We start from the raw sequence: 24,198 nt of genomic DNA, 5'->3' as shown, positions 1-24,198 counted from the left end.
TGATATAGTATCCGTTATGGCAATTGGTCTATTCAAATATTCTGTTTCTTCCTGCTTCAGTTTTGGTAGGTTATATGCTCCTAGGAATTTATCAATTTCTTCCAGGCTGTCCAGTATGTTGGCATAGAGTTTTTTATAATATTCTCTCTCAATTTATTTCTATGCTGTTAGTTATTATTTCTCCTTTATCATTTGTAATATATTTTTAACCCTTTCTTTTTATTTCTTGATGAGTCAGACTGTAGCTTTTTGAATTTTGTTTATCTTTTCAAAGAACTAGCTCTTGGTTTCATTGATGTGCTCTAGTGGTTTTTTTTTTTTTTTTTACTTCCTATATCATTTATTTCTGCACTAATCTTTATTTTCTTCCTTCTGCTGGTTTTGGATTTTGTTTGTTCTTCTTTTTCTTGCACTTTAGGTGTATGTTTAGGTTGTACATTTGAGATTTTTCTTTCTTCTTGAGGAAGGGCTGTATTGGTATAAACATAGCTCTTAAAACTGCTTTTGCTGCATCATGAAAATTTGGACCCTTATGTTTTCATTCATTTATTTCCATGTACTTTTGGATTTCTTTTTTTAATTTCTTGGTTAACCCACTCATTGTTTAGTAACATGTTATTTAACTTCATGTATTTGTGCATTTTCCAGATTTTTTCTTGTGGTTGATTTCTACTTTCATAGCATTGTGTTAAGAGAAGATACATGGGGGGGTGCCTGGGTGGCTCAGTCAAACGTCCGACTTCAGCTCAGCTCATGATCTCACAGTCCATGAGTTTGAGCCCCACGTCAGGCTCTGCACTGACAGCTCAGAGCCTGGAGTCTGCTTTGGGTTCTGTGTCTCCTTCTCTCTCTGGCCTTCTCCTGTTTGCATTCTTTCTGTCTCTCAAAACTAAAATAAAAACATAAAAAATTTTTAAAAAGGGAGAAGATACATGGTATGACTTTGTACTTTTTAAATTTGTTGAGATTTGTTTTGTGGCTGAATATGTAATCTCTTCTGGAGAAGGATCCAGGTGCACCTGAAAAGAATGTGTATTCTGCTGTCTTAGGATGCAATGTTCTGTATATATCTCCTCAGTCCACCTGGTCCAAAGTGCCTCTAAAAGCCATTGTTTCCTTGTTGATTTTGTGATTGGATGATCTGTCCATTGATGTAAGTGGGGTGTTAACATCCCTTACTATTATTGTATCAGTATTGATTAGTTCCTTTATGTTTGTTGTTTAATGTTTCATATATTTGCCTTCATGTTGGGGGTATAAATATTTACAATGGTTAGATTTTCTTCTTGATTGTCCCCTTTATTTTTATATAGTGTTCTTCTTTGTCTCTTGTTACAACCTTTGTTTTAAAGTCTATTTCGTCTGATGTTAATATTTCTACTCCAGGCTTCTTGTGACATTCATTTGCATGATAGATGTTTCTCCATTTCCTCACTTTCAGTCTGCAGGTGTTTTTTGGTATAAAATAAATCTGTAGACAGCATATACATGAGTGTTTTTTTAATCCATTCTGTCAACCTATGTCTTTTGATTCATGTATTTAGTCCATTTACATTCAAAGTAATTGATAGATACATATTTATTGTCATTTTATTACTTATTTTGTGGTTGCTTCTGAAGTTTTACTCTGATATTTTTTTCTTTCTTTCATGATTTTCTGTTTTTCTTCCCTGATGTATTTGGATTTCTTTCTCTTTATTCTCTGCATATCTATTTTTAGTTTTTAATTTTTATTTCCAATTAGGTTTGTATATAACATCTTCTGCATATAGTAGTTTATATTAAGTTGATTGTCATTTAATTTTGAACCCATTCTCTCCATAAGAACTCATTTTTTCCCCACATTTTAGGTATATTATGTCATTATTTATAACCTTTTATTTTGTGAGCTCCTCAACTCATCTTTTACAGAAATATTCATTTGTGTTTCCTATTTTCGTACTGTCACCTTTGATCTCTCCTCTCCACTCAAACATTCCCTTTAATATTTTTTGCAGGGCTGGTTTAGTGCTCACAAATACCTTTAGTTTATGTTTGGGTAACTCTTTATCTCTCCTATTCTAAATTATAGACTCGATGGATAGACTATTCTTGGCTGCAGATTTTTCCTGTTTAGAACTTTGAATATATCATTCCACTACCTATTTACTTAGAAAGTTACTGCTGAAAAATCAGCTGATAGTCTTATGAGGTTTCCCTTGTATATAACTGTCTTCTTTGGCTTGCTGCTTTAAAAATGTTTAGTTTATCACTATATTTTGCCATTTTAATTAATACATGTCTTGGTATTGATCTACTTTTGTTGATTTTTAGGGTTCTCTGTGCTTCTTGGATCTACATGTATGTTTCCTTCCCCAGGTTAAGGAAGTTTTCAGCTATTATTTATTTTTTGTTATTTGATTTTTAGTTTTTTTAATTTAAATTTTAGTTACTTTAACATACAGTGCAATATTTGTTTCAGGGGTATAATTCAGTGATTCATCACTTGCATACAACATCCAGTGCTCATCACAAGTGCTCTCCTTAATACCCATCACTTATCTAGCTCATCCCCTACCTACCTCCCATCCAGCAACCCTCAGTTTGCTCTCTCCTGTTAAGAGCCTCTTGTGGTTTGTTTCCCTCCTCCCTCTCTCCCTTTCCCATGTGTTCATCTATTTTGATTCTCCACTTCCACTTAGGAGTGAACTCATATGGTATTTGCCTTTCTCTGCCTGAGTTATTTCACTTTTAGCTATTATTTCTTAAAATAAATTATCTACTTTTGTTTCTCTGTCTTCTTCTAGAGCCCCTGTACTACTACTATTGTTACAGCTGATGGACTCACTGAGTTTGCTAAACGTATTTGCATTTCACATTATTCTTTTTTCTTTCTTTTGTTCAGCTTGGTTATTTTCCATTACTCAGTGTTCTAGGTCATTTATTGATTCCTCTATTTCTTCCAGACTGTTTTTCATTCCACAAAGCATGTTTTTCATTTCATTTGCTGAATGCTCTATTTACCTCTATGTTATTCCTTATCTCTGTGTTAAGGGTTTCACTGAAGGCTTGCACTCTTTTCTCAACTCGAGTATCTTTATGACCATTATATATGTTTTTTAAAGTTTGTATTTAATTCCAGTCAGTTAACACACAGTATTATATTAGTTTCATGTGTACAGTATAGTAATTTAGTATTTCCATACATCACCCCATGTTCATCACAAGTGCAGCCCTTAGTCCCCATCACCTATTTAACCCATTTCCCTACAAACCTCCCCTCTAGTAACCATTTGTTTGTTTTCTGTAGTTAAGTGTCTGCTTCTTGGTTTGGTTCTCTCTCTCTTTTTTTTCCCTTTCCTCATTTGTTATATTTCTTAAATTCTACATAAGAATGAAATCATATGATATTTATTTTTCTCTGGATTATTTCACTTAACATAATACTCTCTAGTACTATCTATGACATTGCAAGAGGCAAGGTTCCATTTTTTATGGCAGAGTAATATTTCATTGTGTGTGTGTGTACACGTGTGTGTGTGTGTATACCACACTTTCTTTATCTATTCATCAATCAGCAGACACTTGGGAAGTTTCCATAGTTTTGCTCTTGTAAGTTATGCTGCTATAAAAATCAGGTGCATATATCCATTTGAATCTGGTTTTTTTTTATATATTCTTTGGGAAAATCTCTAGCAGTTTAAATGTTGGTTCATAGGGTGGTTCTATTTTTAACTTTTTGAGGAACCTCAATACTATTTTCCAGTGTGGCTGCATCTGCATTTTCATGAACAGTGCAAGAGGGCTCCGCTTTCTACACATTCTCACCAACATATGTTGTTTCTTGAGTTGTTGATTTTCTGACAGGTTGATATTTCATTGTGGTTTTGATTTGTTTTCCCTGAAGATAATTGATGTTGAGCATCTTTTTCTGTGTCTGTTTGCCATCTGGATTTCTTCTTTGGAAAAATGTCTATACAAGTCTTCTGCTCATTTTTTAATTGGATTATTTGTTTTTTGGGTGTTGAGTTTTATAAGTTCTTTACATATTTTAGATATTAACCCTTTATCTAACATATCATTTACTAGTATTCTCTCCCATTCTTTAGGTTGCCTTTTAGTTTTGTTGATTGTTTCCTTCACTGTGTAGAGGCTTTTTATTTTGGTAACTTCCCAATAGTTTATTTTGGGAAGGAAAACCTATCCAGAAAAAATTGTTATGGCCAAATTCAAAGAGGTTACTGCCTGTGTTCTCCTCTAGTATTTTGATTGTCTACTGTCTCATGTTTAGGTCTTTTACCTATTTTGAATTTATGTTTGTGTATGGTGTAAGAAAGTGGTCCAGTTTCATTCTTTTGCCTGTTTCTGTCCACTTTTCCCAACACCATTTTTTGAAGAGATTGTCTTTTTCCCATTCGATATTCTTTCCTGCCTTGTCAAAGAGTATTTGACCATATAGTTGAGGGTTCATTTCTGTGTTTGCTATTCTGTTCTATTTATTTATGTGTCTATTTTTATACCAGTACTATATTTTGATGACTACATCTTTGGAGTATATCTTCAAGTCTGGAATTGTGATATTTTAAACTTTGTTTTTCTTTCTCAAGATTTCAGTGGCTCTTTTATGTCTTTTGTTATTCCATACAAATTTTAGAATTATTTGTTATAGTTCTGGGAAATATGGTATTCGTGTTTTGAAAAAGACATTAAATCTGTAAATTACTTCTAGTGGTATGGATATTTTAACAATATTAATTTTTCCAATTCATAAGTAGGGAATACCTTTCCATTTCTTTGTGATATCTTCAGTTTCTTTCATCAGTGTTTCATACTTTTTGGAGTAGAGGTCTTTAATCACCTAGGTTAAATTTATTCCTTGAAATGTTATTCTTTTTAGTGCAAGTTTAAATGAGACTTTTCTTAATTTCTCTTTCTCCTACTTTATTATTAGTGTACAGAAATACTAAAAATTTCTGGGTATTAATTTTGTATCCTGCAACTTTACTGAATTCTTGTATTACTACTAGTAATTTATTGGTGAAATCTTTAGGATTTTCTATGTATACTATCATGTTATCTGCAAAGACTGACAGTTTAGCTTGTTGTATACCAATACGACATTTATTTTTTTATTTATTTTCTGATTGCTGCCGCTAAGAATTTCAGTAATATGTTGAATAAAGTGACAAAAGTGGACATACTTTCTTTTTTCCTGATCTTAGTGGGAAAGTTCTCATTTTTCTCCATTGGGTATGCTGTTATCTGTGGGGTTTTTATATATGATCTTTATTATGTTATTGTATGCTCCCTCTCACCTTGCTTTGTTAAGAGTTTTTGTAATGAACAAATTTTAGATTTTGTCAAATGCTTTGTCAGCATCTATTGAGATGATCATATAGTTTCTATCCTTCATTTTTTGATGTACAAATCACATTGATTGATTGGTGAATATTGAGCCATCTTTGCATTCCCAGAGTAAATCCCACTTGATTGTTGTATATGATTCTCTCAACTTATTGTTGAATGTGGTTTGTTAATATTTTGTTGAACATTTCTGCATCTATGTTTATCAAGGATATTGGCCTGTAGTTTTATTCTTTGTAGTGTCTTTGATTTTTATTTTAATGTATTTTTAAATTTTATTTATGTATTTATTTGTTGAGAGAGAAAGAGATAAAGAGAGAGAGAGAGAGAGAACAAGTTGGGGAGGGTCAAAGAGAGAGGGAGAGGGAGAATCCCAAGCAGGCTCTGCACTGTCAACACAGAGCCCAATGCAGGGCTTGATCTCATGACTGTGAGATCTTGACCTGAGACAAAATCAAGAGTCATATGCTTAAATGATTGAGCCACCCAGGTGTCCCTGTAGTGTCTTTGGTTTTCATATCAGCATAATGTTGGCCTTATATAATGTATTTAGGAGCTTTTCTTCCTTTTCAATTTTTTTGGAATATTTTGGAAGGGTAGGCATTAACCATTCTTTAAACATTGGGTAGAATTCACCTGTAAATCCCACTGGTCCTGGACTTTTATTTTTTGGTAGTTTTAGGGTTACTCATTTTAATTTGTTATTAGTAATTGGCCTGTTCATATTTTCTATTTTTTTTCCAGACTCATTTATGGAAGTTTGTATTTGTCTAGGAATCCATCCATTTCTTCTATGTTGTACAATGTTACATATAATTTTTGGTAGTAATCTCTTTTAATTTATTATATTTCTATGGGGTGAGTTGTTACTTCTCCTTTCTCATTTCTGATTTTATTTATTTTAATTCCTTCTCTTTGTTCCTTGATGAGTCCGGCTAAAGGTTAATCAATTTTGTTTACCTTTACAAATAACGAGCTCTTGATTTCCTTGATTTTTTTTCTATTGTGTTTTTAGTCTCTGATCTCTATTATTTCCTTCCTTCTACTAACTTTGGGCTTTGTGTGTTCTTTTTTTCTTCTGGTTCCTTTAGGTGTAAAGTTAGTTTGAGTTTTTTGTTTCTTGGGATAGGCCTATATCATTTTCGTAGACTCTAAGTCTGAAGTTCTCTTTTGGCCAGCAAAAGAGTGGGATGCAGATTGAAAAGCAAGAGATGGCTAATGTCCAGGAAAAGACAAGAGCCCCAAATAAGCGTCATTGCCCCATTTTTATTAGTATCATAAGGCTTACAAATATGGTTATGGACATGCACAAAGAGACAATGAATCTTTGAACATTAACTTATGGACATGAGGGAAAAGGGGTATTGCAGATATTTTGTGTTAGGGGTCTCAGTTAATACAAAGCAAAATCCTAGCCTGAGTCAGTTGGGAGGAAAATTGTTTAAAGGGGACATGAGGCACCATTTCTGTTTATCTTAGCTAACCTAGGGGATGAGACAGGTAGGGGAAATAACTTCAGAGATAACAAGGCATGTTTCTTTTGTTAATCATTTCTGCCCTGGGCTGCTTCACCTACAATGTAGTGGTCTATAGCCCAAATACCTGTTTACCTAACTTGGTCCTTTCGTCCTGTGAAAGCAGTTTTCTGCTATAGTACTAAATTGGGGGGTGTTTCCACCCTGAATATCTAATCTTGTTTATTTCATATATCTTTGTTTTGGGTGCCTTTGCACCTCCCTATTTTTTGTTGTCTTGTCTTGTTTACCCAAATTGGGATGTGAGCATCCCATGGCTTTGTACTTCTTTATGCCTTGTTAGCCCATTGGTGTAAATTCAGGGGATTCCTAAGCTTATTCTCCACATATCACTACATATTTTTCTCTTAGAACTGCTTTTGCTACATCCTGGACTATTGTGTTTTTATTTTCATTTGTTTTCACATATTTTTTTTTGTTTATTCGTGGATGGTTTCATTGACTCATTCCTCGGTTCATATCACGTTGTTTAGCCTTCACATGTTTATGTATTTCCCAATTTTTTCTTCTGATTTATTTCTAGTTTTATATTTTTATGCATGGAAAATATGCACAGTATGATTTCAAACTTTTTAAATTTATTGAGACTTGTTTTGTGGCCTAACATGTCATCATCTATTCTAGAGAATGTTTCTTGTGCACTTGTAAATAACGTGTATTCTGTTGTTTTGGAATGAAATGTTGTGTATATATCTGTTATGTCCATGTGGCCTAATGTGTCATTCACAGAGACTTTCTCTAGTGATTTTCTTAGATGACCTGTCAATTGATTTAAGTGGGATGTTACAGCCCCTACAATTATTTATGTTTCTTTTCTTTTTTTTTTAATTTTATTTAAATTCTAGTCAGTTAACATATAGTGAAATACTGGTTTCAGGAGTAAAATTTAGTGATTTATCACTTACATACAATACTCAGTGCTCAACACAACCCGTCACCCATTTAGCCCATCCCCCACCCACATCCCCTCCATCAACGCTCAGTTTGTTCTCTACGGTTTTTACCTTTCCATCTCTTTTTTTACCCTTCCCCTGTGTTCATATGTTTTATTTCTTAAAACTCACGTGAGTAAACCCATATAGTATTTGTTTTTGTCTGGCTGAGTTATTTCACTTCATGTAATACACTTTAGCTCCATCCATGTTGGTGCAAATAACAATATTTAATTTTTTTTATGGCAGAGTAATATTCCATAGTATATGTATACCATTACTTATTTATGCATTCTTCAGTTGATGGACATTTGAGCTCCTTCCATAATTTGGCTATTCTTGATAATGCAGCTGTAAACATCATGGTGAATGTTCCCCTTTGAATCAGTATTGTTTTATCCTTTGCATAAGTACCTAGTAGTGTGATTGTGGGGTCACAAGGTAGTTCTATTTTCAACTTTTTTAGAAACGTCCATAGTGTTTTCCAGAGTGACTCCACCAACAGTGTAAGAGTTCCCCTTTCTCTACATCCTTGCTAACATCTGTTGTTTCCTGTGTTGTTAATTTTAACCATTCTTTTTATTTTTATTTTATTTTTATTTTTTAATGTTTATTTATTTTTGAGAGAGAGACAGAGCATGAACGGGGGAGGGGCAGAGAGAGAGGGAGACACAGAATTGGAAGCAGGCTCCGAGCCATCAGCCCAGAGCCTGATGCGGGGCTCGAACTCACGGACCGCGAGATCGTGACCTGAGCTGAAGTCGGACGCTTAACCAACTGAGCCACCCAGGCGCCCCTAATTTTAACTATTCTTACAGGTGTGAGGTGGTATCCTATTGCAGTTTTGATTTGTATTTCCCTGATGATGAGTGATGTTGAGCATTTTTTCATGTGTCTATTGACCATCTGTATGTTCTTTGGAAAAATGCCCAATTCTTAACTGGATTTGTTTTTTGTTTTGAATTTGATAAGTTCTTCTGTATACTAACCCTTTATCAGATATATCACTTCTTATCTGATATCACAAATATCTTCCCCTATTCCATAGGTTGCCTTTCAGTTATGTTGATTGTTTCATTTGCTGTGTAAAAGCTTTGTATTGATGAAGTCCCAATAGTTTATTTTTGTTTTTGTTTCCCTTGTCTTTGGAGACTGTCTAGTAAGAAATTGTCACAGCCAAGGTAAAAGAAGTTGCTTCCTTCCTAGCATTTTGATGGTTTCATGTCTCATATTTAGGCCTCTATGGTCAGGACCAAGACAGAAATGTTCACTCTCACATTTTTATTTAACATGGTACTGGAAGCCCTAGCCTCAGCAATCACACAACAACAAAAATATAAAAGTCATCCAAATCAGCAAGGAAGAAGTCAACTTTTATTATTCACAGATGACATGATAATCTATGTAGAAAACCTGAAAGACCCAACCAAAAAATTCATAAAATTGATACATGAATTTAGCAAAGTCACAGGATATAAAATCAATGTGCAGAAATCTGTTGCATTTCTATATACCAATAATGAAGCAGTAGAAAGAAAAATCAAGGAATTTATCCCATTTACATTTGCACCAAAAGCCCTAAGATACCTTTGAATAAACCTAACCAAAGAGGTAAAAGATCTGTACTCTGACAACTATAGAACACTTATGAAAGAAATTGAAGATGACACAAAGAAATGGAAAAACAGTCCATACTCATGGTTTGGAAGAACAAATATTGTTAAAATGTCTATACTACCTAATGCAACCCCTATCAAAATACCAACAACGTTTTTCATAGAACAATAACAAACAGTTCTAAAATGTGTATGGATCCACAAAAGACCCTGAATAGCCAAAACAATCTTGAAAAAGAAAAACAAAGCTGGAAGCATCACAATTCCAGACTTCAAGCTGTAGTACAAAGTTATAGTCATCAAGACAGTATGGTACTGGCACAAAAACAGACACCAGATCAATGGGACAGAATACTCAGAAATGGAAACACAAATCTATGGTCAACTAATTTTTGAAAAAGCAGGAAAGAATATCCAATGGACACAAGATAGTCCCTTCACCAAATGTTTTTGGGAAAACTGGACAGCAGCATCTGCAAAATACAACTGGACCACTTTCTTACACACTTTCTTATTTATTTTGAAATAAATTCAAAATTGATGAAACTCCCTTACTATTATTATATTACCATCAATTTCTCTCTTTGTCTGTTAGTATTTGCTTCATGTACTTAATCTCTCCAGTGTTGAGTGTATAAATATTTACAAAGATTAATCTCTTTATCATTATATAATTCTCTTCTTTGCCTCCTGTTGCATGCAGTCTTTGTTTTAATGTATGTTTTGTCTGATGTAAGCATTGCTACCCCAACTTTTTTTTTTGGTTTCTTTTGCATGGCATTTTTTTTTTATCATCCCTTCACTTTCCTTCTGTATGTGTCTTTATGTCTCATGTGAGTCTCCTGTAGGCAGTGAATAGATAGGTCTTGGTTTTTTAATCCATTCTGCCACCCTGTCTTTTGATAGGAGCACTTAGGTCATGTCTATTTAATGTAATTACTGATAAGCATGTACTTATTGCCATTTTTTGTGTGTTCTGCATATTTTTGTTGTTCTTATCTCTTCCTTTCTTCTTCTCTTGATCCCTTTCTTTGTGACTGGTTAGTTTCTGTATAATTATGTATAATTTTTTCACTCTTCATATTTGTTTGTGTATTATAGATTTTGAACTTGTGGTTACCATGAGTTTTATATATAACATTCTAAGTATATATCAATCTATATTAAGTTAATGTTCACTTAAGCTCAGACATATTCTAAAAACATTTTTTACTTACTCCTCCACATTTTGTGTATATGCTGTCATATTTTACATCATTTTATTTGTAACTTTCTTATGTATAATTATGGCCATCTCTTTTTCACCCGAAGAAGTCCCTTTGAAATTTATTATAAGATTGGTTTACTGATTATAAGCTCCTTTAACTTTTGTTTTTCTAGGAAATGCTATATCTTTCCTTCAAATCTGAATGATTACTTTGTTCTATGGAGTATTCTTGGTTGTATATTTTTCCTTTCAACACTTTGAATATATCATGCCATTCCTTTCATGCCTACAAAATTTCGTCTGAAAAATTGGTTGATAGTGTCATTAGTTTTCAGTTTTGTTGGTTGAAAGACCTGGCCAAGGTACAGTGTTCTTTGGGTCGCTTAGTGCATTGTGCCCCTTTGTCTTAGCAGTCTAGAGGGAGGATTCCAAAATGGGTGGGATATGTATGGCAGAACAAGATAGCAAAAATGATTGTTGCCAGTGTCTCTATTCCTGGAGAGAGGCTTAGATGTCTCTTGCTTGTCTGGCAGATGCTCTTAGGTTAGTAAGTGTCTATGTGCATTTCGATCTGGTATTTTTGCATTGGTTTCTAAGTTGTGTGAGTCTGCATTTGAGACCTTTAAAAGTGGGCTTTCCTTTCCCTACTTTTTCATAGATTTTCTAGATATATTTCCTGTTTTTTTTCAAAGTCAGGTGTTTTAGGGGGTCTCTTCTTTCCTGTAAAGAATCTACAAGTTTAGGTGCCTTATGTGGAGCTCAAATTTCTCATTCCTCAAGGAAAAGTTCCATTCATTGGATATCCATTCTAACTGTGGAACATCATGCCTGGGTTGTAGTATTTATATTAGTGTAATCATATATCTACCTCTACTACCTATATCTGTACTGTGTGTGTGTGTGTGTGTGTGTGTGTGTAAGCCATGTTCATCAAATTCTAGGTCCTTCAGAAGGAATTATTTCATATGTAGTTGTATATTTGCTGTGTCTATGGAAGGTGAGCTCAGGTTCTTATGCTGCCATATTAAAACCTTTCTCAATTTATGTCTTTTTATTGGTAAATTTAATCCATTAACATGTAATGTAATTACTGATATAGAAGTATTTGCTTTTGTTATTTTGGTGTGTGTGTGTGTGTGTGTGTGTGTTACAGCTTTTTTGTCTTTCATTTATTTCATTACTGCCTCTTGTTGTGTTCAGTTAAATTTTTCAAGTTTATTCATTTATTTTGAGAGATACAGAGACAGTGTGAGTGAGGGAGGGGGAGAGAGAGAGGGAGAGAGAGAACCCCAAACTTGTTCCATGGTGCCAGTGCAGAGCCTGACACAGGGCTCAAACTCATGAAACCATGAGATCATGATCTGAGCTGAAACCAAAAGTCAGATGCTTTAGTAATTTTTTTTGTAGTGACACATTTTATTCCTTTTTCATTTCCTTTCATGTATATTCTATAGATCATTTCCTTGAGATTACCATGGAGATTATATATAACATTTGGAAGTTATAACAATATATTTTAAGTTAATAGTAATTTAACTTCAAATGTATATAAAAATCTCTACTCCTTTACTGCTCCAGTCTTCACTTTATGTTATTGATATATACCTATTAACATAGATTCAGCATCATCACTTATGCATATGCTTTTAAATTCTATAAAAAATGTAAAATGGAGTTATAAGTTGAAATTACAAAATATTGGTTTTATATTTGTCCATATGTTTACCTTCATGAGAGCTTTTTATTTTATCATGTAGCTTTTTCCCTTTCTTTTCTAATTTGGTCTCTAGAAATTGACCATGTGAAAGGCAGCCACAGGTTTGGTTCTAAGGTCTGTAAACTCACAGATAGAAACTTTGTTATTGTTATTACTGGGAATTTTATGGGAAATAAAGAGTTAGGCGTGTACATCTATGAAAGCTTGAAAATATTCACTTTTAGACTTATACTTATTTTTTTTAGTTTGTTGATATAGTAGTTTCTAGAATTCTTTCCTAAATTTAAAAATCTGTCTTTATCTTTCCACTAGATACACTGATAATAGAAATAAAAGATATTTCCAATCATGATTGCAAAATCTAAACAAATATTATCTGTATTGTCCTTCAGGTCACTTTTTTTAGTACCATTATGGCTTTGAGGTCATCCTTCCATGTCTATCTTCCATAGATTCAATTTATTGTATCTAGCTGCTGAAAAGTATTTACCTAAAAATTATAAAATAAAACAATTTCAAATATACATTGAAAGAGGTTTAAAAGGTTACACAGTAAATTAGTTATTATGGGAAAGGAAAATATATTCATTATTTACTGCTTCTATATTGTTTGAGTACTTTTGTTTAAACATGATACCATGAACCTGTGTTAGTACAGCCACTCTGGAAAACAGTATGAAAGTTCCTCAAAAATTTAAAAATAGACTACTCATCGACTGATGAATGCATAAAGAAGATGTGGTGTATATATAATGGAATATTACTCAGCCATCAGAAAGAATAAAAACTTGCCATTTGTGGTAAGGTGGATGGAGCTAGTGTGTATTATGCTAAGCAAAATAAGTCAGTCAAAAGAAAGACAAATATCACATAATTTAATTCATGTGTGGAATCTAAGAAACAAAACAGATGAACATAGAAGAAAGAACAAATGAGAGAGAAACAAACTATAAAATAGACTCTTAACTATAGAGAACAAACTGAAGGTTGCTGAATGGGAGGTGGGAGAGCAACAAGCTAAATTGATAATGGGTGTTAAGAAGGACACTTATTTGATATGCACTGGTTGTTTATATTTAAGTTATGAATCACTAAATTTTACTCCTGAAACTAATATTACACTATATGTTAACTAATAAGAGTTTAAATAAAACTTGAAACAAAAAAAAATCTGTGTTGTTTTTATAATTTAAAATAAAATAAAATAAACAAAAATAGCCTATAAATAGGCACTTGTGATGAACACTGGGTGTTATATTTAAGCTTTGGATCACTGAATTCTACTCCTGAAGCTAATATTACCCTACATATTAATTCACTGGAATTTAAATAAAAACTTGAAACCAAATGAAAAAAAATACATTGAGTATTTTAGCTCCTTTAGCTACCTAGGCATGTGTTTCATAAAGTCTAATAATGAGATCAATCAATTATATGTGTCTCTTATTTTTCTAAGAAGGAAATTAATGTTTCATATAAATTCCCCTATGGACAAAGCATGACTAGATAAATATTGATGGTTGAATTTACCTTGTTTATCTCACCCATCTCTTGGACTCATACTAGCATAGAATAGTCTGGGGAATATTTCTTACTTGCATGAATGACTCACATGTGTTCCAACAAGAGAATGTGGAACTAGAATATTCACCTAGAATGTAATAGGCAACCAGTACATATTTGTTAAATGAAAGAACAAAAGAAAAACTACCATCACCAAGATATTCAGAAATATTATACTCCATCACAGCTTGGCAAAAATACTTCATTTTCACATTTCTATGATAATCTCATGAGAATTTCTGTTTTCTTTTTTCCTATAGAGAACTGCAATTTACCTCTGGATATATCTCTGCACAGGCAGCATTTCTAATTTACTATTATTGAATTAAACATATCTATCCACTAATTACTTGTTTTTACTGAGCTAGAAACAGTATTAATGACAAGAGATTGTAGAAATTTGACTAGGTGAGTTTTACAAGCATACATGCCTTTAGAAATGTGCAATCCAAATCCTTCCTTCCTGAACCATTCATTTTGCTATTGAATGAAGATATTCTCAATGTTAAAAAGTAAGTTATATGCAAGGTGTAGGTAATCTCTTAAAGAATGGGCATATTTTCCTTTTGATATAAACTTGAGTTATTAAATGGCAATAATTATAGAAATAATTTAAATTCAGATTACACTAATCCATGAAAACTCATAGAATTAATTTCATAGCTCCAACTTTGAATGGGAATTATCTGTCCTAGAGAAAATAATGTTTTCCCAATATTTCACAATTAAACTTTGTCCAAAATTTTAATTAATGTCAATCTTCTCTAGCAAAGTCTGAGGGCTTGAGAGGAAAGTTGGGTGTGAGGAAAGGAGTAAGATGTGTGTCTAGTGAAAAGAAAATATAGAAATCTAAGGATACTTAACTGACAATGTAAGTCCAGAAAGTAATACTGCCTATTCAATAAGCAGATCTTCACTTCCTGTTTGACAACTAAAAGTAGTGGATCATGGAAGCTAGTTGCAGAGAAAGGAAATATTCTTCACTCTGTTATGGGTCTCCCAGATTAAGGCTGCATTAGAAGCAACCCTTCCCACTCTTTTCACCGTTTCAGAAGCATATGATTATAATCATGACATTACACATGTTAACATTTGAATTTTAATTCATTGCAGAACTCGGCACAGTACCACGTGTATGATCAAGCAAAATTCATTATTTCAAAAAAATTTACTGAATGAGAAATATTATGAACTAGCTTAGCTAAGAGGCAGAGAATAAAACACTGAAAACACAATGAATGTTTTAGGAAGTGGTATGAAACTATATCAGTCAAAAGTGAATTAAAGTGTTGAAAATTAGGTATTTAATTATTCTCTACCATATATGATAGCCTGAAAATTGAGGATGAGGTCACATACATATAAAGAATAGAGTGCTCTATGGTTTACAGTAATTTAAACTACATAGAAATAAATTTTAAGTTTTTAAAAAGCAGCATAAATCCTTTACAGGTAAGCCTTCACTTACTTTGACATCGTTATTTGCACTAGAAGTTCAAAGCATATGAAGCCCATATGTCTCAGAACAGAGGAAATGCCCAGATCTTTCAAAGGCCATCAGGAAAAAGGAGCTCACATATATAGAAGATAAGTTACCTGGGCAACCCATGAGTCTGGGTGTCCTTTGTTGTGCTAGCCAACTCAAGCTGAGCTACCAGTGTGCCAACTTTGATCTAAATGCTTATAAATAAACACGTCCATAAGTAGGAACAGCATTAAAAATCACTAAATAAGACCAAAATCCAGAGATAACCCCAAAAGAAATAGAACTTATAAGGTAAAAGGAAAAAGAGTTCAATGTCAATTTAATAAATATTCTCAAAGATATTTGAAATAATATTGCATCTATTAAATTCTGCCTTCTGCTGACCCCCCACATCAAGAATGCTGTGAAATAGTATTTGGAAATTAAAAATCTGATCATCAACATAAAAAGGTTTAATAGATGAGATACATAGCAAAATGTGTACACCAGAAAATCAAATAAGTGAAATGTAAGTTCAAGCCAAGGAACTCTCCCAAAATATTACCAAAGATCAAAGCTAAGGGAATATGTTAAGAGACATGGATCCAAGGCACTAAATATAAAAGGAAACTCTGAAAAAATTCAAGCAAGTGGGAAAGGAAATAAACTTCTTCTATAGGAATTAGAATAAGATTACCATAAAACTTTTCACCTTGAACACTGGATGTTTGGAAACATGATCAGTATCTTCAAAGTTCTCCAGAAAATAATTTTGAACTTAGAATTTTATACCAAAATTTTCTTTTATGTGAAAATAAAATACAATTTTATTGGGAATGTATAATGAAGTACAATTATAATTCACAGATCTCCTCTAAACAAATTACTTACGTAGAGTTCTGTAAAAACAAAAATGAAACAAAGAAGGTAGATGACCATGACAAAGCATGTTGAACAAACCCTAAACAAAACAAAACACTAAAACAGTTTGATCCAAGTAAATTGATAATATGGGCTTAAAGCTTAAGATAGTTGTTAAACAGTATTTTAAAAATTGTCTTGGGAGGCCAATATGGTGGAACAGCTTGGAAGTTTTTTGTGTGTCTCCCATCCATGAGATATAGCCAGACCAACACCAAACCATCCTGCACACCTAGAAAACTGATCTGAGGATTAACACAACAATCCACACAACTTGAACCAGAGAATTCAGCAGGTACGTGGTGAAGACAGGTGAACTTGGGGAGAGAGAAGCTGTGGAGGGCAGGGAGCCACTTTTGCAGGCAGAGAGAGGATGGAGACAGACAGGGGGAGGAGAATACGGGAAGAGCACCCCTCCCCAAAAGCAGCTGGAGAGAAAGTGGAAAATTGGAAGCAGCCGCAGGGACTGAAGTAAAAAGGGAGAAAGGAGAAAGGAGAGGGTTTAAATTCCATTAAGACTGTAAACAGGGGGAATGCAGAGTCTGAAACTCTGCAGCTCAATAGCTGACTGTGCTCTGGTGGGAAGGGAGAACCCCAGGAGCAGATGGGGTCCAGGAGTTTCTTGGACCACATAGGGACAAATGGTTCCACTGCTGGAAGGACATTTGGTAGAGGCTGTGAGGCCACCAGGGCCCAACAGACCCTAGAGAACGGCCAAGTTTGCTGGTGCTGGAACAACATCGTTGGGGGTGAAGCCTGGTGCCAGATGTGTGTTGTGATTTTCCATAACCCTGAGGAGCTGCTGTTACACTGTCTCGAGAACTTTTTCTGGAATGGACTGGCACCTGGCCGCAGTCTGTGGGCATCGGCAGCAGCAAGCATTCTTGGGTGCGGCTGGCACCTGTCCATTGCTCGGTGAGACCCTCTGCAGAGGGGCAGAGTGTGTCACAGCTGCAGTCCCTCAGAAATGGGGGGGGCAGGAAACACATCTGCATCTGAGACAAAACGTGGGAGGGAGGTGCTGCCTTGGGCTTGGTCACAGACAGTGTGGAAGTGGGGTGTGGATGGAAGCCAAAGACGAAGGACAGGTGTGCTATTGCTGGTCTGGGAGAACAGAGTTCTGTTACTAGAGACTGGGTAGCTGGGTGATGCCATTTTCACCGCTCTTGCACGTACACACCTACAAGTGCCACAATAATCCACCCCTGTAGGGTAGCAGTGCCACCTAGTGGAGAATGGAGCCATTACACTCAGCCCCGCCCAACTTGGACAACCTCGATCTTCAAGAACACAGGTCTCAATGCCTACTTAGTTTATGGACTATAAAGTTTGACTTCTAGGGGAAAATGAAGTAATTTCAGTCATATTTCAGTCTGTTAGTGGATCCAACTATTCAATTTTATTTCTTTCTTTTTCTCTATTTCGTTTTTTTTCATTTTCTTGAATACAGAAAAAGAAAAACATTCTTGTTGTCATTTTTTATTAAAAATATTTTTCTTTAATTTTTCTACTATATTTTTTATTTTGTGTAAATTTTTTTCAAATTCTATTTTACTTCCATCATTTCACCTTAGTCTACTTCAGTGTATTCATTTTTTCATATTTTCAAATTATTTCCTTTTTTTCCCCCTTTTTTCTCTAATCTATGAAGACACTCTCAAAACCCAGACCAAAATACACGTAGGATATAGCATCACTTATTCAATTTTGTGTGTGTGTTTGTTTCCAATTTTGTAATTTTAATATTTTAATTTTAATTTTTTTATTTTACTTTTTTCGACCTCATTAATAACTTTTCTCCCTTCAAAATGACGAAATGAAGGAATTCACCCCAAGAGAAAAAGCAGGTAGAAACAACAGCCAGGGACGTAACCAGCACAGATATAAGCAAGATGTCTCAAACAGAATTTAGAATCACGATAACAATAATACTAGCTGGAGTCAAAAATACATTAGAATCCCTTTCTGCAGAGATAAAAGAAGTAAAACTAGTCAGAATGAAATAAAAATTGTTATAACTGAGCTGCAATCTCAAATGGCTCCTGTGACAGCAAGGATGAATGAAGCAGAACAGAGAAGCAGCAATATAGTGGACAAACTCATGGAGAATAAGAAGAAAAAAAGAGGTGGAGTAAGGCAAAGGAGCACAATTTAAGAATTAGAGAAATCATTGACTCATTAAAAAGGAACATCAGAATCATAGGGGTCCCAGAAGAGGAAGAGAGAGAAATAGGGGTAGAAGAATTATGTGAGCAAACCATACTGGAAAACCTTCCTAACCTGGGGAAAGACAGACATAAAAATCCAGGAAGCACAGAGGACTCCCATTAGACTCAACAAAAACTGAACATCAACAAGGCATATCATAGTCAAAGTCACAAAATACTCAGGCAAGGAGAGAATCATGAAAGCAACAGGGGAAAAAAAAGTCTCTAACCTACAAGAGAAGACAGATCAGGTTTGCAGCAGACCAATCCACAGAAACTTGACAGGCCAGAAAGGAGTGGCAGGATATATTCAATGTGCTGAATCAGAAAAATATGCAGCCAAGAATTCTTTACCCAGCAAGGCTGTCATTCAAAATAGAAGGAAAGATAAAAAGTTTCCCAGGCAAATAAAAATTAAAGGAGTTTGCGACCACTAAACCAGCACTGCAAGAAATTTTAAGGGGGACTCTCTGAGGAAAGAAAAGATTAAATAAATAAATAAATAAATACAAAAAGCAACAAAGATTAGAAACGACCAAAGAACACCACCAGAAACTACAACTCTACAACCATCATAATGGCAATAAATTAATATCTTTCAGTACTCACTCTAAACGTCAATAGACTAAATGCTCCAAACAAAAGGCACAGGGTAACAGAATGGATAAGAAAACAAGATCTATCTATATGCTATTTACAAGAGACCCACTTTAGACCTAAAGAACCTTCAGATTGAAAGTAAGGGATTGGAGAATCATCTATCATGCTAATGGTCAACAAAAGAAAGCCGGATTAGCCATACTTATATCAGATAATCTAGACTTTAAAATAAAGACTATATCAGGAGATGAAAAGGGGCATTATATCATAATTAAGGGGTCTATCAACCAAAAAGACCTAACAATTCTAAACATTTATGTGTCAAATGTGACAGCACCCAAATATATAAATCAATTGATCACAAACATAAAGAAACTCATTGATAGTAATACCATAATAGTAGGAGACTTCAACACCCCACTCACAACAATGGACAGATCATCTAATAAAAAAATCAACAAGGAAATACTGGCTTTGAATGACACACTGGACCAGATGGACTTAACAGATAAATTCAGAACATTTTATCCAAAAGCAGCAGAATATACATTCTTCTCCAGTTCACGTGGAATGTTCTCCAGAATAGATCACATCCTGGGACAAAAATCAGCCATCAGCAAGTACAAAAAGATTGAGATCATACCGTGCATATTTTCAGACCACAATGCTATGAAACTTGAAATCAACCACAAGAAAAAAATTTGGAAAGGTAACAAATATTGAAGACTAAAGAATATCCTACTAAAGAATGAATGGGACAATGAAGAAGTTGAAGAGGAAATTAAAAAGAGGAAGTCAATGAAAATGATAACACCACAACCCAAAATCTCTGGGGCACAGCAAAGGTGGTCCTAAGAGGGAAGTATATAGCAATCCAGGTCTTCCAAAAGAAGGAAGAATGATCTCATATACACAACCTAAACTTACACCTTAAGGAGCTGGAAAAAGAACAGCAAATAAAACCAAAAACCAGCGAAAGACAGGAAATAATAAAGATTACAGCAGAAATCAATGCTATCAAAACCAAAAAAATAAAATAAATAAAATAAAAGAGGAGAATAGATCAATGAAAAAGGAAGCTGGTTCCTTGAAAGAATTAACAAAATTGATAAACCACTAGCCACTTTGATCAAAAAGAAAAGGAAAGGACCCAAATAAATAAAATCAAGAATGAAAGAGGAGAGATCACAACCGACACAGCAGAAATAAAAACAATAATAAGAGACTATTATGAGCAATTATATGCCAATAAAATAGGCACGATGGAAGAAATGGAAAATTCCTAGAAACATATACACTACCAAAACTGAAACAGGAAGAAATAGATAATTTGAATACACCCATAACCAGTGAAGACATCGAATTGGTAAAAAAAAAAAAAAAAAAAAAAAAAAATCCTAAAAAACTAGAGTCCAGGGGAAGATGGCTTTTCAGGGGAATTCCACCAAACATTTAAGGAAGAGTTAACACCTATTATCCTGAAACTGTTCCAAAAAGTAGAAATGGAAGGAAAACTTCCAAATTCTTTCTATGAAGCCAGCTACCTTGATTCCAAAACCAGACAGAGATCACACTAAAAAGGAGAACTATAGACCAATTTCCCTGATGAACATGGATGCAAAAATCCTCAACAAGATATTAGCCAACAGGATCCAACAATACATTAAAAATATTATTCACCACGACCAAGTGGGATTTATACCTGGGATGCAGGGATGGTTCAATATCCACAAGATAATTAATATGATTCATCACGTTAATAAAAGGAAGGACAAGAATCATATGATCCTCTCAATAGATGCAGAGAATGCATTTGACAAAATGCAGCATCCTTTCTTGATACAAACCCTCAAGAAAGTAGGGATAGAAGAAGCATACCTCGAGATCATAAAAGCCGTATATGAACGACCCAATGGTAATATCATCCTCAATGGGGAAAAACTGAGAGCTTTCCCCCTAAGGTCAGGAACAAGACAGGGATGTCTACTCTTGCCACTGTTATTTAACATAGTATTGGAAGTCTTAGCCTCAGCAATCAGACAAGACAAAGAAATAAAAGGCATCCAAATCAACCAGGAAGAGGTCAAACTTTCACTCTTTGCAGGGGACATGATATTCCATATGGAAAACCCAAAAATTCCACCAAAAAAACTGCTAGAACTGGTCCATGAATTCAGCAAAGTCGCAGGATGTAAAAGCAATGTACAGAAATTGGTTGCATTCCTATACACCAAAAATGAAGTGACAGAAAGACAAATCAAGGAATCGATCCCATTTACAATTGCACAAAATAACATAAAATACCTAGGAATAAATCTAACCAAAGAGGTGAAAAATCTATACGCTGAAAACTATAGAAAGCTTATGAAAGAAATTGAAGAAGACACAAAAAAAATGGGAAAAGATTTCATGCTCCTGGATAGGAGGAACAAATATTGTTAAAATGTCAATACTACCTAAAGCAATCTACATACTCAATGCAATCCCTATCAAAATAACACCAGCATTCTTCATAGAGCTAGAACAGATAATCCTAAAATATGTATGCAACCAGAAAAGACCCTGAATAACCAAAGCGATCTTGAAAAAGAAAACCAAAGCAGGAGACATCACAATCCCAGACTTCAAGCTATACTACAAAGCTGTAATCATCAAGACAGTATGGTACTGGCACAAGAACAAACAGATCAATGGAACAAAATAAAGAACCCAGAAATGGACCCACAAATGTATGGCTAAAAAATCTTTGACAAAGCAGGAAGAATATCCAATGGAATAAAGGCAGTCTCTTCAGCAAGTGGTGCTGGGAAAACTGGACAGTGACATGCAGAAGAATGAACCTGGACCACTTTCTTACACCATACACAAAAGTAAACTCAAAATGGATGAAAGTCCTAAATGTAAGACAGGAGGTGCTGGGAAAACTGGACAGCAACATGCAGAAGAACGAACCTGGACCACTTTGTTACACCATACACAAAAATGAACTCAAAATGGATGAAAGACCTAAATGTAAGACAGGAAGCCATCAAAATACTTAAGGAGAAAGCAGGCAAAAACCTCTTTGATCTTGGCCACAGCAACTTCTTACTGAACACGTCTCTGGAGGCAAGGGAAACAAAAGCAAAAATGAACTCCTGGGACCAAATCAAAATAAAAAGCTTCTATACGGTGAAGCAAACAATCAGCAAAACAAAAAGGCAACCTACAGAATGGGAGAAGATCTTTGCAAATGACATATCAGATAAAGGGTTAGTATCCAAAATCTATAAAGAACTTATCAAACTCAACATCCAAAAAACAAATAATCCAGTGAAGAAGTGGGCAAAAGACATGAATAGACACTTCTCCAAAGAAGACATCCAGATGGCCAACCGACATATGAAAAAATGCTCAACATCACTCATCATCAGGGAAATACAAATCAAAACCACAATGAGATATCAACTTACACCTCTCAGAATGGCTAACATGAACAACTCAGGCAACAACAGATGTTGGCGAGGATGCGGAGAAAGAGGATCTCTTTTGCATTGTTGGTGGGAATATAAGCTGGTGCAGCCACTCTGGAAAACAGTATGGAGGTTCCTCAAGAAAATCCAAGGAATGCAGGTTTGCTGTTTTGAAGGGACACATGCTCCCCAGTGTTTACCGCAGCACTATCAAGAATAGCCAAAGTATGGAAAGCCCCCAAATGTCCAAAGATGGATGAATGGGTAAAGAAGTGGTATATATATACAATAGAGTATTACTCGGCAATAAAAAAAAATGAAATCTTGCCATTTGCAACTACATGGAAGGAACTCGAGGGTATTATGCCAAGTGAAATTAGTCAGAGAAAGACAAATGTAATATTTCATTCATATGAGGACTTTAAGAGACAAAACAGATGAACATAAGGGAAGGGAAACAAAAATAATATAAAAACAGGGAGGGGGACAAAACATAAGAGGCTCTTAAATATGGGGAACAAAGGCTTACTGGAAGGGTTGTGGGAGGGGGGATGGGCTAAATGGGTAAGAAGCATTAAAGAATCTACTCCTGAAATCCATTGTTGCACTATATGCTAAGTAATTTGGATGTAAATTTTTAAAAAAATAAATTAAAAAAAATTAAATAAACATTAAAACATTTATTAAAAAGTAAACAAAAAATTGTTTTATGAATGAAATAATGTAATAGTGGAAGCATTTTAATAATTAATTATAAATAAAATTCTAGTGATTTCAATAAAATATACGAAGTATCTTGAGTGAAAAGGAAATTAAAAGCATATTTACTAGAAGAGAATATTGGGGTGCCTGGGTGGCTCAGTCAGTTAAGCATTAGACTTTGGCTCAGGTCATAATCCTGCAGTCCATGAGTTAGAGCCCCACGTCCTCAGAGCCTGGAGCCTGCTTCTGATTCTGTGTGTCCCTCTATCTCTGCCTCTTCTCCCATTCATGTTCTGTCTCTCTCTCTCTCTCTCAAAAATAATAAATAAACATTAAAAATGTTTTTAAATAAGAGATTATTGATTTATCTACATGTTTACAGAAAAAATATAGATTAAATATAGTCTACTTTAATTTTTAAGTTAATCATTGAAGGAATGGAAATTATTTGATACTTACCAAACCACTAAGGAAAAATAAAACAAATTTGTTCAATACAAAAAGGGAATTACAGGAATGAAATGAAAGCATTGTAGGCAATCCAGCAAACAAGCAAACAAAAATAAAACAAAGTACGATAGCATGAATAAAACAAAACATATCGGTAGTCATAATAAAGGTAAATAGGCTTTATTCTTCTATTAAAAGAAGAGGCTCAGTTCAACACAATGCTACAATATTTTATTTTGTTGTTAACTCATCACATCCTAGCTTCAAAACAACTGGTCAATTTATTCACACTGAGTTTAAAAAATATTAAAGATAAATGTGAGAATGTATCTGATTTTCGTGAGTCATTTCTCTCGAAATGTTAAAGATATTTTTTAAATTTTTTTTTCAACGTTTTATTTATTTTTGGGACAGAGAGAGACAGAGCATGAACGGGGGAGGGGCAGAGAGAGAGGGAGACACAGAATCGGAAACAGGCTCCAGGCTCC

Source organism: Panthera uncia, chromosome X (assembly GCF_023721935.1).
Source record: "Panthera uncia isolate 11264 chromosome X, Puncia_PCG_1.0, whole genome shotgun sequence".
NCBI lineage: Eukaryota > Metazoa > Chordata > Mammalia > Carnivora > Felidae > Panthera > Panthera uncia.
The sequence above is the reverse complement of the archived record's forward strand: the minus strand, read 5'-3'. Positions refer to the sequence as shown.